The sequence below is a fragment of the Trachurus trachurus genome (genome assembly GCF_905171665.1).
Source record: "Trachurus trachurus genome assembly, chromosome: 4".
In the NCBI taxonomy this organism is placed as follows: Eukaryota; Metazoa; Chordata; class Actinopteri; order Carangiformes; family Carangidae; genus Trachurus; species Trachurus trachurus.
This window is the reverse complement of record NC_139898.1, coordinates 13,118,556-13,131,453: the sequence shown is the minus strand read 5'-3', so window position 1 is coordinate 13,131,453 and position 12,898 is coordinate 13,118,556. Positions and strand designations below refer to the sequence as shown.

Sequence of the window (12,898 nt, the reverse complement as noted above, 5' to 3'; positions counted from 1 at the left end):
TATTTCCACAACCTGCAAGTAATGCATTTATACAGGGGCGTTGCCAGCCATTAAGCTCTACTGGGGCACATCTCAGTCTGAACTGACTTTGCTTATCCTTTAAGCATTAAAGTGTACGCGCTATATCACATTTATACTGGCTCACAGCTCATTTATACTGGGGCTCGTGCCCCAGTAAAAGGGGTCTGGTGACTGGATTTATATATGTGAAACAGGAAAAATCTTATTCAAATCCAATCTTATGTATGGCCCTGTAAATAAAATGCCATTTACCTCATAACTCATGCGTTCTCTCTGGCTATATGACTCCAAACCTTAAGCAATTTAGTTATTCTGGAAATGTAATGTTTACAAAATATGTTTAAAAAAAACCCACAGTTGCACAGGAAATTGTTCATGTTTCACGCTTCAGATTTTTGTTTAATTTCATGCCCATCTAGATTTGTCAACTGAGACATGTATCATGTTTCTTCTGGTGGCCGATAACATCAGAGATTGGAATCAGAAGTAGCACGTGCCCTCTGTAGCCTCCACTAGCACCACACGGTTGCAATATAAGAGACACACTTATTGAATTTTAAACAGGAACCAAAGCAAATTGAGTGTTTTTTTTTCCTTCTGAGGACCCCTGTCTGAAATGAAGTGGCCTATAGCACAGCTGAAACACACACACAGAGAGAGAGAGAGAGAGAGAGAGAGAGATAAAGATGCAGAGAGTGAGTGTCTCTGGTTCAGGCCTCTTGCTGTTAGAGGGGATCTGTTATCTCAACAGAGATAAGGGAAACTGTGGTGTGAGTGTATACGGGGCAGCGCTGATAGCATCTCCATTCAAGGATCCCACTTACGGCACCCTGATTGATAGCTGACAGCATATGGAGGAGGGGGGGGCTTTTGGAGTGTTTTTGTAGGTACCCCTCAGTAGGTATCCAAGCCGGAATCTGTTTGCTGTGCTCCTTTGGATCTTTGTCTCTAAGTAAATACAAATTATCACACATGCATGTGATCTGAGCAGAGAGACAAAGACAGAGTCAAGGCTCTGCACTGCCTGAATTTGTAGCTTATGAATGTGGAAACAAAAAGGAAGATATATATTTTTTAAACGTATAATTCTGTGCCCAACTTGCTCTTGTTTGTTGCTTAAGTCTTCACCACACTAAAATAAACTCCTCTATTCTTCCTCCCTCCTTTTTCACAGAACAAATGTTGACACAGCGTCAAGCCCTGTGCTCATGAATAGACAGTCAACTGACAGGTAACCCTAGCTGTGGGGTCACAGGGTCGTCCCAGCCTGATGAGGGATGATGGGTAAAATAAATGGAGAGCAGCACACAGAGGGACCTCTGATGTCCTAGGCCTAAAGGGAGAGAGTTCAGGGCCATTTGACCTCTGACCTCAGCCCTGCTTATGTGTTTGTGTGTGTGTGTGTTTTGAGGGTTAAACCTCTCCCCAATCTCGAATTCTCTAATATTTTTCCTGCCTTTATTTTCTTGCCCAAGTTCTTCTAAACCAATAAATCAAGTAGCAAAAACAGCTCAATGTACGGCTTCACTGAGCAGCCTGTGAAGCTTATTCCAATGCATAACTTTGTTTGAACATGCCTCGTCTTTCTCCTTTCATGACAACACTCCCTCGCTTCTTGTCTGCAGACCTGATGCATTATGGAAACAGGGAACAAACTGCTCTGTAATGATCTATCACAACTCTCTTTGCTCCCAGAAATTGAAATGCTCATGTGCCACTGCACCCACCAGTTCGAGATTTAATACTCTTCGTTGTTCAGTCTAAGGTGTGAAAGAATGTTCATACAATGCATTTTCTTCTATTTAAAACTTGTAAATGCTTTTCCCCCCTTTTAATATTTCATGGATAAATAAATCTAAAGAAGTTGGACAATATTTGAAGGAAGATTTGTCTCTTTTCTTTCATTTGCAGACAAGATAGATTTTTTAATTCTTCTTAATCTTACCCTCTTACATTTTAGAAGTCATGGAAATAGGCTAAGTGCCGTTTTCAGATATTTTGCATATTGGGATATTTTAAAAGCTGACAGTTTTCAACTCCACGTTCACTTTTTGCACTTTCTACACCTGACAGCTTGAGGCGGATGTGTTTGTGATAAAGTGTGTCCCTCAGTTAGTCTGCAACAGTTGGTATTGTTTCTGCTTCATGGCCCACCCAAGCAACTCCCCTCAACCAGGAATAGAAGGACAGACAATAACTCATGAGAGTATAAATTTAGCCATTTTGATCCACTAAATTTTTAGCCGAGAAGGCATTCGGAGAATGTTCACTCCTGCTTGAGTTGCTTTAAGGCAGTGAAATGGAGAGCAACATGGAAAGGGTGAACTCTTCTACCAGTCAAGTTTGATTGACTCACTGTTATAAACTCTGAGCACAAATCTGTTAGGTGGGGAAATGTCTGCATGAAGTGTAAGGAAACTGATATGGCTGTTTCCCCCCTTTTGCTTTTCAGCAGATGTTTCTCACATTCACATTAAGTCTAAAGAAGAGTCAGTCCTTATATGGTTCAGTGAGATTACTCGTATCATACAACACAGAACACACACAGAGACAACCTAATATTGAAAAATCTCTTTGTGTTGTAGTCCTCAACTCTCTGTTAGGCTCAGATAGATTTTAGTTGTATTACTGTATTAGTATATTTGGGTTACGTAAGAATTGTGACTTGCACACACAGCAAAAATAACACCAAAAGCTAGGTTTTCTTTTCACATTATTTCTATCTTGATCAGCATCTTCAGGCATCTGTAAATCAAAGGATGTCTGGAGTCATGTCAGAGAGGAGAAAAAAGAAACTTACCTTGGGTTACCTTGGTATATGCTGTATTGTGAATTGGAGTATTGCTCTAACTGGAGTTTGAATTGGCAGACCCTCGTTCCCCTACAACTTCAGCTGGCCGACTAAGAACTTGGGCAGCTACAGGGACAGATAGCCATTGGAATCAAGGCACATGACAACAGCTGTCTGTTTCAAGAATCGGCACTTTGATTAGAGCAGGATGGTAGTGAGTGATGTGGCCTAATTCCTACATATCTGGGTAGGGCACTTCTGAGAAGAGAAAAAAAGTGAAAGCATTGAATGGAAAAAAGATTGAAGGCACAATGACATGCCTGCATAGCCAAAAACGTGCACACCCACACTTATATTACACTTATAGTGCTTATATTCATAGATGTTCATAGACTTGAAACCACGTGTCACACTTGGAAAGCTTCCCATGTTCTCTAAAAGTCATCAAACACACAGACAGAAGGATATGAGTGCAGGCGGGCACTGGCCCCATGTGTAAGATGAGCAAACATGCAACGTGAATGAGAGGCGACTGTTATTATGGTCAATCCTCATCCTCCAGCCCCACCCCTACATCTCTCCTTCTACAGTAATTCCTGGTGTCTCTGAGCTTTATTTTTGCAAATCAAACACCGAAACACTATGGTGCCACAGCCTCACCTCCATCCTGTCCTTTCATGTGGCGTCACTGTTAAAGTATGATATGGGCAGAATTCACAGCATGCAAGAGGGATCATGCCCCATAATGTGTGTTTGGTTATCATTTGGCTGCTGCAAACAGGCCGGAGAGATGTGAATGCGATTAACCTTGCCAGACTGACTCAGCGTGCTCGCTCCAGGATATAAGCATGCGTTCCTGGTGATTTATAGATGTGGAGTAGTCAGCCACGAGGCCTCAGGCTAAGGGAGAGAGAGCAGGAGAGAGTAAAACAACAGCACTTAATGCAAGTCTGACAAATATTCTCCAGGAAATCCATACAGACTGCTCCATCAAATCTTTCAGACCCCCTGGTTCTTTCACAGTTGTAAATGGCAACTTGTAAACTCACAAATTCCACATTAACAAAGCTGAAAGAAGGAAGAAAAAAACATTTTCTGCCTTAGTTTACTTTGCTGTAACACACCATACTATTTCTTTTCCTTTCCAGACAGCATAGAAAATGTATCTTTGCAAGCTCCCTGGGAAATGCGCCTCGGAACAGATGTGAATTTCCAATAAATGTGATTCTTAATCCTGCATGCATTTTTCAAAGTTGTGAAATTGCAAAATACCTCATAGGCTGCATATGATTCATCCTGCATTGTTCTTTCCTGTCTCCCAGAGTTTGTTCTGTCCAATCTCTTTAGGCAAGCAGCTGTTCACACTGACAGCTGCAATCGGCCATTCACTGCAGCCGAGAGGCAATTAAAAAAATCAAGCCAATGTTGTGTTTCAGTTGATCCAGTCATTGCTATTTCTACATATAATCCCCTCTCTCATGCCTCCCCTCTCTGTTACGTACGTACACACGCACACACCAGCTCTTTCTCAGGCATATTACGCACACATGTTCATAAACAGTCCCATCAAGAGTGCCAGAGACTGATGATGGTGAGACGGCATGGACATTTGCTCTGAAGACAAAAGCCCCAAATTGCAGTGACATGGCACCGTTGGATTTGAGGCATTATTAAGGCCAGAGCCGAGAGGAGCCATGTAATCTCCAAGACTTACTGGTCCACAGATTTTTTTCATATCTTCTTCAGTGGAGGTATGCGGCCACACAAAGTCTGCCTGGCGTCACAGTGGCATTCAGCTGAGGGTTAAATCGAGCTGAGGGCATGCCTTGTGCCACAGGCACTGACGCATTGTTATGCGTCCATGCACACGTAAACACACACATTCATACAACAGCTCGCATGCCCAGTTGTGCCTCACTCTTTCAAACATACACGCACACACACAAGTCGCACACTGACCATGCCTCCAGTTGTTCCCTCCTCTCACGGCACACAGCAGGTGCGAGGCAGGGTGTGATAGAGCTGTGCTGGGTGGGGGTGTTGCGCTGGGTGATCTGCAGTCTTAAGAACAGCTTTTCTATTGTTTCAAATATGTGTGCTCTTTTGGAGATGATTTGGAAAATTTTATGGGATTAAACTGTTGGCCATGCACTCTGGCTCCCAACACAACACAAAGACATACTCATTTATGATATGATGAAATAATGTTTGATTCATGTGAAAGATTCATTGTGATGTGGTGTTTTTATTTATTTGTATGTCAAGCATGTTCTGCTGTAAACATACTACTCCTGCATACATGATGACAAACTGGTCTGAAAATCAAAGCTTTCCATCATCTGCAGTGGAAGAGTGATGACCTTGGGTTTAAGAAAAAGCTCTTTTGGAAGGAGATTCAACAAATCAAATCTGACCTTAACTGTAGCTGAAGCATGGGATGTGATGACAAGATACAAAGACGATTCAGAAGTCAAGATGGGATGTGGAAGAGCAGAGTCCTGTGTCGGAAAATTACAGATATAAGATAGCTTTCCTGTCCAAATCTTACACCGAGGATCAGCCAAGTTATTATCATGACCCAAATACTGGAATAAGAAACTAATCCATAGCAAAGAAAGAAGATATTCTGAATTCTCTGACAATAGCAGTCCAATACCAAGCTTTTTTGTTTTCCGTTTTCTTTTTGCAAGATCTGATGGCAAACAAGATTTTATTTTTCTACTCTGCAGGCAAGTAAACATCCACACTGCTGCCAACTCTTAAAGCTGCAATTCTCGTTTCTGGAAGCAGGATGAGATCTGATTTTATTTCGTACAACTTTGAGTGAAATACAACAAGATTATCATTCATTCATGGATCAAAATCTATTTTAGTCTGCGGGACAACTATCAAATGTTTGGCTGGAATAGCCAAATCCTCTCCTCTGCCTCTTCACGGCATATAATGAATGATCTTCCAATAAAGTATGTTTCAGTCAACGGTGGATTTGTGCTGAAACAATCCCACCGCCTAATTTCATGTTTACCTTCCACATATAGTTAGCAAAATTTTCTAAATAAAGTGTCTGTTTGTTTGTTTTTTCTAAGCTCTTTCCATTCCTCTGTGCATTCTTCTCAGCAGATGCCCTCACTTTGTCAGAGCAGTGCATAATTGTCCCTAACCAAAGAGATGATCCACATGATTTATTTGTAATGGATGGTGCACAGACAGCCCATTATGTACATTGAATGGCAGGCTTTAACCAGCTGTGGACCCGCCGTTTCCACACACACATGCACGTACAGAATATTTTCAAAAAGCACCCGTCCCATATTCTGGGAAGACGGGAAGTATGGATCATATGGGATGGTGATTTCTGACTTCCTCTGGAGTCTTGTCTAATGATTGCTGGGGATAAAGGGGCCATCATCTTTCCTGTTCACCCCCCACCTCTCTCTCCCCCCGAGTACTTCCTGTCTGCCACATGTGCGCTGCAGCGTCCAGACGTCCATACTTCATTCTTTCTTCTCTCAGTGGTTGAAGGAGAAAGGTGCCACTCACAGTGTTATAGGCTGAGTTCTCCTTTTTAAAAAATATTTAGAAATTCATGGACCATCTCTGTTCCGTATTGAGGTAAAATGATACATACAGCTTGTGATGATGTATCAAATCAAAGACTTCACTTTCTTCTCGCCTTGTCCCTCTCCTCTCTCACTGCCACCACCACCTCCTCCTTCTCCTACTCTTCGTCTTCCTTCTCCTTCTCCTCCACCTCATCCTCTTCCTCCCACTCCAGACAGGAGCATTACAGAGTAATAACAGTCGGGTAGGAGCGCTTTCGTAATTGCCTGGGCTCATGTGCTGTGGAAAGCCAGGGCAGGGGCCAGCGGCATCAAAGCCTGACTGATCATTCCTCAGCCTCCCTCCACTGAAAGGGGGGGATAGAGGAAAAGGAGGGGGAAGAAACACAAATACAGATGGACAAACAAACCAGGGGAAGTCAAAACTGAAGCAGATGTGCTGATAGCAGTAGATGGACAGATAGACGGAACCAGCGCAACAGAAGAACCATAGCAGAACGTGGTGACTTTTCCTCCTGCTCTGCTCCAACACCTGTTAATATTTAACAAACAATGGGGGTGGCACCAGCAGTGGGAATGAAAAAAAAAAAAATCAAGAAAAACAAAAAAAAAGTGATGTGGAGGTGACATCATGGATTATTAAGGTGGGGGTGGGTCTAATAAGGGCCTGGTCGGTAAAGAGGGCAGGAAACTGAGGCAGAAGCAATTTGAGAAGCTGAGGCCTCAGTCTGCAGCTGTGCACTCAGTTTCTCTCTCCCAGCCACACAGCTGCAGGATTGACAATACTGCAAGTATTTACCCATGACCTCTCCTCTACTTCACAATCCACTGCATGTTTGACACATATGTTACAACAGAATAAATATACATATCAATGCAAATGTATACGAGAGGTGAGCTAAAAAAAAAAAAAAAAAAAGAAGAAAGAAAGAAAGATATCTAAGCAAAAAAAAATAAAAAATCTCAAACATTGTTTAAAGTTTTTCTTAAGCTGTGTTTGGCATTTTTTTCGAGAGCACTTGGAGTCAGAGGAGCGGCTCACTTTTTAGTCATGTCATGTGTTTTTCCATAGAGACATTATAACACAAGCAGCACTAACATGGAAAACATGCAATCATCCCAACAGATGTTGTCCAGAGCGCAGAGATTAGCAAAGACTACAGTAAAACAATGAGGTGAAGATTTATAGGACACTGTTGGATGATGCTGCTGCACCACACACTGTGATCAGAGTCTCAAACCGACAGAAAAAATCTCTGTGCATTCATTGTGATGCTCCACGTTTGAACTACTAATCATGTGTTTATGTACGTGCATGTGCATGAGTGTGTCTGTGTGTGTGAGGAGGCGTTTTGTGCTACATCGTGCCAAACACTGTGAATTTATCTCTGCGATCTTTTTATTGGCTGTGTTTAAAGTTGCCAGATTGTGAGCAGCTTTCCCCTTTGAAACTATGCGGTGCTTGCAGTGTCACAGTGCTGCATTCATCTTTGCAGACACCTCAATTACAACCCACTGATAGCCTTAAAGTTGGAGAAGAGCTCAGGAATGCTCTGATGGGGCAACTGCCAAGCATCACTACACAACACCATCAGCTCCTTGCGCCCAACAGAGACAGAGAGAAAGAGAGAGCGGGATGAACATCAGTGTGTTTTAAGACCAAACCAGAGGAGGAGGAGGAGGAGGAGGAGGAGGAGGGGATAATATGTGGCACCACTCTGAGAGCTGAGCCCTCCGCCACGGCGCTTTTGTTGCCAGATCACAACCAGATGTGCCAAGTGTGTCCAAACAGGAATGACTGTGTGAAGGCAATTTTCAGCAATTTGTCAGATTTTAGAGCCCTCCCTCTACCCCCCCCCCCCCTCCCCGTTTACCCCATGCCTCCAGAAAGACAAATACAAATGCTAGAGGAGCACAACAATCATTTTAAATGAAAGCATGCTCCACTCTTTCCCCTCCAGCGCAGTCGTGATGAGAGATATACAGCATAGCATCTGAGCTCAGAAGGGCAAGACAAGGCCTGTAGTATTGACAAATAACCACCCACCCAACTTTCATGTATCAGCATCACTGAATCTACTGATCCAAATGTTCAGAGCATTTATTTACCCTTTGCTTGTAGAGTCAAAATCCCTGACAACATTCACACACCTTAAATCCATCATCGCAACTCACCTTGGAGAGCACGGCCAAAACAAAGAGAAGGATAAATAGAGAAAAAGAGTTAATCTTCCTCTAGACACTTCATAAATTACAGCTTCACTCTCAAGGTTATACAACCAGTATAACCTCATGCTAGTGCTAGCCTGATTGCCAGAGCTTGGATATTGTGGCTTTGGGGAGGACCACATGAGGAATACTACTGCATAAGTAAAAACAAGTTGTCTACAGCCTTTAACTCCAGAGGAAGAAATGTAAAATATGTTTAAGATTGCCTCCAGTCGTGTGACTTCAAGCAGTATGAGCTGGGGAAGAAGACCAAAAGTTAAAAAAAGAAGAAAAAAAAGAAAACAAAAGGGAGCATACACCACCTTGTTGCCTGTCAGCTTGAGGCTAGCTGCTCAAGGCTATTCTGCTAGCACAGAACACCTGAATACTCAAATTGACTGTGGGTGGTCTGGTTGCATTGTGGCTAATCTAAGCACCAAATTGTGCCAAAAAAAAAAATCTGTGAAATTAAAAAACATCTGCAAATAAAGTTCTGCTACAAAAGTGTTGATACTTTTATTGTAAATCATCCATTGTTAGCCTATTAGTGTTGTGGAGGAGCAACACTAAATCTGTGAAGTAGGCTACTTCCTTCAGTCTTTTAAAACTAATCATATTTTCCTAGACATTGAAAGAAAGTATGCTTTGTTAATGCCATCGAAGCCTCTGTCATGAGAAACTGAGGGCAATGTCTCGTCTTTATGGCAACCATGAAATGTGTCAGCTCAAGTGGGATTGGGGAAAATGGAGAAATTGGGGTGAGTGGTGGGAGATTTCCTCCGTCTCCATCTGCACAAACTGCACAAACAACGGTTCACTACTAGCTCTGACCTGAGTAGAGGATCCCATGATCTCATAGCAACCACCTTTGGTCCAGAAGAAATGGCTTTTACACTATTCCAAGTAAGTAGGCGACTTGAGGTAAGATGGTATGACCTTAAGAGACTCACAAATGCATTTTTTGCTCAGGGTCATGGTCACTAAGGCCCAGTTACAAAACCACTAGAAAGCAAACCAGAAACATCAGGCTGCACTGATGTGTTTAGCAGAGTGAGAAAACACATGACACTCTTGGAAGCTAATAGGTAAACACGAGGAGGTGGTTGAAAGCTCCTATACATATGATGTCTGTCGTATGTGGTGTCTTGGTTGGTTTGTTACAGAGCGAAATTGTCTGTCAGCTGTTTTTTTCTGTTTTTTTAATGAATACCACCCACCTAGTCGTAGTTCTGTCTCTCTTTTCTTGAGTCACACGTTTGGAAGGCAACAAGTCTGAATCCTGGGACCAATGAAAGGCACAATTGTGGGTGGGTTTGCACAGCGTCTCTGTCAGTCATGTGTCTTGTTGCTCTGTAAGTGAGCTCAAATTCACCACTAATGCCTGTTTTAATTTGTTGCCTCATTGCTCTGGAATCCAGGATGAATTGCCTTTTCTGTTGCTATTGTCTTGCTTTGGAACTTATTGAGTGTTTGTGTGTATTTTTATAATAATTTGTTGCTCTGTCTCATAAAATAGAGGGAATAGAAGAAATTTCTCACACTTGCAGTTACAAAAAAAGACAGAAATATGTTGAACCCTTCCATAATTCTGTATGTGACCGACTGGAAAGTTAATTCCCTGCAATTAGGCTAAATCAGTGTAGAAATTTACTGTTTTGGTATTACAGCAGTGAGAAGGTTGTAAAATACAGGACATATTCATGACATGTGTACTTGACTTTCTCAAAGCTGAAATGGCTAGAAAGAAAAGCATGTCGGCAGTTGTGGTGCAGACTGTCATAGCCCAGAATTCAAGTCAAGTCCACCCAGTAAAAACTGTAAAGTTGCGGGTTTTCCCTCCTTGGAGTGTGTGTGTCTAGCATTACAGATGAAAGATGGACAGCAGCATTAGACTTTCCTACAGGAATCTGTGTGGGTGTGAGAATGGGTGCACATGAGAATACCCTACACTTTTTTGAGATTTTTTTTCTCCCCCTTTTCTTTTTCAAGCATATGTTTTTGTGTGTTTATATCTTTGTGTCATAAAGGGAATATTTTTTTTCTCTTTTGGTTTTGACTGACATTCACACTTTGTGCTGACATGTGTGCAGACCAGATGTGGGAAGAATACTTGAAATAATTGTCTGGTACAAAACATGTTTGTGTACAGAATTCATCATTTGGTTTAGCAGGAGATTATGTTTGTGCAGGGAATATCTGTGTGAGAGCCTGGGTGTGTCTGTGTGTGCATGCATTATATATTGCATATGTACAAACATGTCTCTTAATCTCATGGTATCAGTCATGTATGTATGCGTGCATGCTCTGCCATGCATCTAAATACCTGTGGTTCTATCCATGAGTCTTCCTTTGACACAAATATGTTGGCACGCACTTATATACATACAGTATGCTGGTATGTGTGTGTGAGAGAGATGGGGTATGTGCAGAGAATGTGCATTAGTGCAGGCAGTGTGTGTTTGTGTATATAGACACATAGCAGCTGCTGGACACCACCTGTGGCAGGGCCCTCCCTCAGGCCTGTTGTGGCTCTAAATAGTCCCTCTGGGCTCACAGGGATCCGGCCTGTGGATGTCAGAGATGTCCAGGCACAGGGGGAGCTCTGCCAGGCTCAATGGACCATTTTAAACAACTTTTTGTCATCGAACACAAAAGAAGCTCCCTCTTAAGTACTGTAATCACTCCCCCCTGTGTATATTCTTCATCAAATTTTTCTGTGGCTGACTGACAGATGTCCATCAGCTCCAGCCCATCAGCTCCATGTCAGCTCCATCCTACACCCCCACCCCAGCAAAGCTCCAGGCCCCACGGTGCGACAACAAACAGGCCATAACTCCACAATGAAACAGGCCTATAAATGTACCTCCACCGTCTGGCTGTCAAGATGTTACAGATGTACAAAAAAGAAAATTTTCTTGACCAAACTCGTTCTGAAAATCTGAAATTTATTCACAATAATCCATCCTATTACACTAAACAGAAACTTTATTTACTCTCCTATGTTTGTGTTTTCTCAGGTAAATATAACTGGGCAATGTAATAAGAAGTTTTTCTCAACATAAATGCATGTAATAGAGCAATTTTGTGTTTTCAGGTTCCATTTTCATTCCTTATCTCCTTAACTCAATTTGTAGCCAAGAGGCAGATAGTTACAGCCCATAACCTTTACTAATAACTTGTAATTACCTTCATGTGAGAGAAGAGAAGAGAAGAGAAGAGAAGAGAAGAGAAGAGAAGAGACGTTCAAACAAAAGATCAGCCCTGTTTGTCTGCCTTATCTTTCTTTTCTGTTACAATTCCTTGCACTGTCTCCAACTGTTAAATAGATAAAAATAGGAGACTGTGATAAACAACTGTTAAATACCACAAACTGTCCTTGCTGTGTTAGTTAGTCATCCATTAGTGAGGTCGTCATGAGCCATTACTGGTGAGATTAAAAGAATAATAAATTATGTCTTCTTCTGCACTCAGAATTATATTCACCTAAAAAAAAAATACAATCATTTTCTCCATTACTCAGTGCGTGGGTTTTAATCTACACGTGCCTCATATCATGACAGATCACACGTTCCCATTTTACATCAACGTTTGTCATTTTTCCAAGGCTGAAATTGCAGACAGCTTGGAGAATGTATGTGTTAGTAATTTGGAAACTTACTTGTGGGGGTTAGCAGTGTCATATCCCACAATGCACCGCTGAATTCCTTTAACATGTGGTGAGTTAGGAAAGGGGTGGTTGACCTATGCCTTCCCATGAGCCCCTTGGGAGCAGCTTTGCTCCGTTGCTCAAGAAATCTAGGATCACTGCACAAACTGCTGTGCTAGTTGTGACTGGAATTGTAATCACTTTATTCTCTGTCTTTCCCTCCAAACTGAACTCTCTCTGTTTTTCTTTCTATTTTCTCTGTTGCCCTTTTTTCACCACTCTACGTTTTCTTATTTGTGCCTTGTTTTCTGTCCTGTGTCTGTTTTAGTCTTCTTAGTATTCAGTGCAACACCGGCTCTGCACATGCAATCCATTACTGTGGGTAGGAGAGAGAGAAAGTACAGGAAGCTGAAGGTGAAACGTGTTGCTCCACTTTATTGTGCTCACTGAACACATTTCTGTGTTATTGTTATAAAATTGCTGAGGGGTGACTTTGAAGATGTGCTTTAATTCTCAAATAGGTTCCTTGAGCTACCCAGAGAATATCATCTTTTTCACTCATTTGAACTGAAGAATTGAGCACCATTAGGCTACTTGAGCATTTTCATTTGAATAAATAAAGCTTTGCTATTTTTTTTAGAACAATATGGAGCTAACAACACATTTATGTTG

The 12,898-nt window shown here is 41.9% G+C and overlaps 1 protein-coding gene across 1 annotated transcript in view; it reads left to right on the top strand.

The window, feature by feature from the left end:
• The window catches only part of micos13 (mitochondrial contact site and cristae organizing system subunit 13), a 313,292-nt gene that overhangs the window by 271,453 nt on the left and 28,941 nt on the right, over positions 1-12,898 (top strand). The window lies entirely within an intron of this gene.